The following is a 4,447-nucleotide window of genomic DNA, read 5'->3' on the forward strand; positions in this document are numbered from 1 at the left end:
CTCCAAGATCAAAACTTATTTCTGCCTCATATGTCCGGTCATGTTTGGACATCAAACGGGCGCTCAGTAGGCACCCCAAAATTCAACCGTCTTGACACCCCCAAATCCTGACCATATGTGAGGGAGAAATATGGTTGTCCGGACTATCCACCATGTTATCTCTAGCACACGGGCCCGCACATAAATCCATCCCATGACGCACACTTCTCTTTTTTATCGGATCCTCCCCTTCCCGCTCGGTTTCCCGCTGTAGGGTGACATTTCTCGTCTGGGCCTCCTCCTTTAAAACCAGATGACGGCCACCTCGCCTTTGTCATGCGTTGCAACAGGGATGAAAAATTTCATATTTACAATACTAGTAGAAGGTACGTGCTATGCACGTGTTCTCCACTAATTCTTTTTAGTATGAACACATTGCGAGTTTATTTGAAAAACAAAAACATCTTATATTTTGATACAAAGGGAGTAGTATGCAAGCCTTTAAGTGATAAATTTCGTCGAAGTGTCAAGTTGCTGCGTTCAAATGTTTGGTGGATACAAACATTTCAGTGCTTTGATTTGTATAAAAGCTATAGCTTATTATTGTTTTAAAGAAAGCTATAGTCTATCATTGTTGTTTGCCGGATCTTCTAAGCATCCAGCCATTGAGCATTGAAGTTCTAAACATCCACAAAAGATCTTACGTACTTCTGCACTAGCATGTGTGTGGATCGGTTTGAAGCATTCCAGAAAGCTGGTGGAGTCGCCTTGGTGCCTGTCCGTACATAGCGAATCCAAGAATTATCAACCGTTGGATCTTTTGAGCTGGGCACTGATAAACGATGGATGTTTAGCTTCTGGAACAAATCTATGGCTTGTAACTGCTCCAGGGTCTTGCCGGATAGCTAATACAGGTTCAAAAATTTGTGTACTATAGTAGTAGAGATAATAAAGTGGGTTAAACTAATATATACTATTGACACAGAACAACAAATAACTATAAAGATCATTCTCGAACGTACATTGGTAAACACCAATAAGCTCCACCTCTAGCCCACGTACCATTCATTGCTAGGAAGGATAATCGGCGTTCTTCTCTTCCTCGTCCTCCCCTACATTTTCTACTCCAAACCACTTTGCCAACTTGTTTCGTTGGCGCCAACCATCACCATGTCAACATCAGTGCATTCGTCAGCGTCGGCTCATCTTCTTCTTCCTCCTTCCTCGCCAGCTTTAGTTCTCGTTCCTACTTCTTTTCTAGAATACTGTTTCTTTTTTTCGCTTTCTTTTTGGAACGCTCTCCTTCTCCAACACCGTGGACCACTTGATTGCTTTAGTTTCTTTCCTTCTATTCATGGAAGTCTTTTCTACTATAGCATGAACCACCTGACCAATGTAGTTCGTGTTGTCCTCACCCACGAACATTTCGGCAACCGTTAGCGTGTGGACATCATGCAGAGCTTGGTCAACATTCATCTTGGTCAATGCTAGGTCGCCCATATCATGAGTGCATGGTTGTCGTTGTTCGTGTTGGCAAGCGGTGCTCGACCATGTCGTTCAGAGTATGTTGATCATCCTTATCGCAAGCGCGTTCAAAATAATTCAGCATGATTAATTGCTTACTTAATTAATTAATTCCACAAATAATTAACAACCTACATAATTCTCTGTTTACCTAATTAACTAGCAACCAAATTAATTAATTATTTGCCTAATTGGAAAAATTCGCTACTTCCAATTATCTGCAGACATAATAAAATGTCCATCTAATTAATTAATTGCATTAGTGACTCGGTTTCCAAATTGATTTGGTGGGAAAAAGTTCTATTCAAATGGACCTAATTAATTGCATATGTAATTACTGTCTAGCTAATTAATTGTATTAATGGTTTGATTTTTCAACTAATTCAGCGCTTGATTTCCAATATATTTTCGCCTGCGTGGCTGCTATGAATGACGATGAAGACTACCGAGTACTGTAGGAAACATTTGCTTAATGAATTTCTTGACATTTGAATGGACACATTTGATTTGAGAATGTAGCCTATCTGGCTCTCTGCATTACTGATAAGAAATATCATATGACTGCGTCCACGAACGCCTGTACGTGGTGGTCCGCGACCCGCCTTCCACCACGGATGTCCTTGACGCCGTGATTCATGCCCTGGCATTCTCGAGCATCGCACCGGCATCAGGCCCGACCATGAGTTCCTCCACGGTGTCGCACTTCCTAGGGGTGTGCGGAAGCGTATGCCCATAGGAAAAAAATATATGTTATTTTTGTTGTACTAGTCAATGTGTACATCCAATGCATTTCACATTGATCTGAAAGTATATTAAGTGCATGCGAATATTAAATAGGATATTGTTTGCGTGTTATTAGGTGATTAGCAATATATTTGGCATAAAATTAAATGCACGCTAAACGTGTTGAGCGCTCGACATTGAAGCAATCTAGGTCGTTGGATTGACATGATTTGATGACCAAGATTAATTAGGTCTACCCATTTGGGTCTTTTTATATTGGTATAGATTAGGAACATTGTGATTGTCAATTAATAGCAGAGATAATGATAATAATATTATAAATGACATAGTGAGCGAAATTACCGATTTCTTATTGAGTAATACCTAATTTTATTTTGAAAGATTATTGAGAAAAAAATTATGTCTATCTTTTAGGAAGGTGATCTCACATATATGGTGCGATTTATGAATTCTTAATTACCTATTATTTACTTGATTGAATTGAAGGACGAAAATAAGATCTCTCTTTAGTGTGATTTGGTTTTTTAATGTGAGTGAGAAAAATTAAGTGGGAGGTGAGGCAAAAAAAACCAGACAAGAAAAACCGAGATACCAAGCTACCTGGTCCAAGTCCATAGCAATTGGTGAGTGCTTAACATATTTAACACGTAATTAATATCATACCAAATATCAACACCAATCTTAATTAAACAATTAATGCGCAAATAGTATCCTACCTAATATATGTGTACAGTTAATACTCTATCCAATATCAATGTGCATTGAATCATACACATTTACCAGTATCTATATAAAACGAGGGTGTCATATTTGGTAGTGTTGACTAGCATACATATGAACCTAACATTCACCACATTATCGATCTCGATGGAGAAGCCCACAAATCAAACGCGTGCAATAGCCCTGCTGCTCTCCCAACTGTTGCTCGTGTGCTTTGCTTTTCATGCGCAGTGTAAGTCACACTAGCACAGACTACACAATGAAGCTATTTGCTTCCTGATTTTTCTCATGTGTTTCTTTCATTCATGTCTTTAGTTTGTGTTTTAATATATAATTGTCAGTTTTGTTTATTTTGTCACTCCACAGGCCGAACCACCGAGGGCATGGACAACGAGAAAATCAATATACCAGGCGGATTGTGCGTCCATCATAGAGATTGCAGCCCGGGTAATTGTTGTTACTGGTGTCTAGTGGTGGATGATTGCTATCCATCATTGGATGAGTGCCAGAAAGAGTGCAAAAAACACATCCCTGGGCGCCTCTTTAACCTCCCATCCCCATGAAATTGAATGTCTTCTTTTTAAAGTGTTAATTAATTGGAAAGAGAATATTTTGTTGTTTTCTTTTGAAGTCCGTACTTGTTCTAATAAAAGTTATCTCAATTTTTATTGAACTGTGTCATTGTTTCAATATCTTATAAGGCCTTGCCGTGGGGTCATTCTAGATATTGGTTTTTTGCTCATGCTTGCTTGCTCATGTCATCATGCACTAAAACAAAATAATGGAGTACACAAGGAATGCATAATTTTGAATGATGAGTCAAAGAACATCAACAATGTATATAGTTGGAGACTCAACCATGATAGTCACGATGCGGTGGGAATGAGGTGCTGAAACTTTGGCGCTAACGCCCCCCCTGAATGATCTTGACGATTTTGGGCATCTCGAGCAGAGCTTTTCGGGGATTTTCACCAACACTACCCTAGTCCTCACAACATCGAACCGACTGGCTCAAAATATTTCAGTAACTTTTCACCAACACCAACTCTGGTCCTGGCAACATCGAACGGACAAATAGCAAAAAAAAAGAAGAAAAAAGGGAGTTGATATTGGTGTTTTCTGATGCATGCACTCTTTTCTTTAGGTTAATCAGCCCTTACTTGCATTGATTTAAAGGTCCTATTTCCCATTCCTTGCGGACTTGGTAATCTAACAACCCTTCAGGGGAGAGGATTATAGGACACCATAGCTTATCTGCCTTGATTTCCGAAACCAGAACTACTTCGGCCTTCCCTCAACTGATTGACCTAGAGCGAACCCGCGTGCCACGAGACCGGCGCAAGCAACGCTTGAGCCCGTCGTCCGTGGACACCCAAAGATCATAATGGGCTACGGCCGGGGAACAATTCCCACGGCACAAGCGCCCGATGGCCCCTAGGACCAAACCCACACTTGGGCCAGCCATCAGATCTTTTCCGAT

The 4,447-nt window shown here is 40.3% G+C and overlaps 1 long non-coding RNA gene across 1 annotated transcript; it reads left to right on the plus strand.

Annotated features, from left to right (window-relative positions):
• The first annotated feature begins 3,086 nt into the window (after positions 1 to 3,086).
• Positions 3,087 to 3,635, plus strand: LOC119352484. Its single transcript, XR_005170177.1, has 2 exons — positions 3,087 to 3,199; positions 3,334 to 3,635. It is a non-coding gene; the product is annotated as an uncharacterized LOC119352484 (long non-coding RNA).
• The last annotated feature ends 812 nt before the right edge of the window (positions 3,636 to 4,447 follow it).

This window comes from Triticum dicoccoides, chromosome 2A (assembly GCF_002162155.2).
Source record: "Triticum dicoccoides isolate Atlit2015 ecotype Zavitan chromosome 2A, WEW_v2.0, whole genome shotgun sequence".
Taxonomy (NCBI): Eukaryota; Viridiplantae; Streptophyta; class Magnoliopsida; order Poales; family Poaceae; genus Triticum; species Triticum dicoccoides.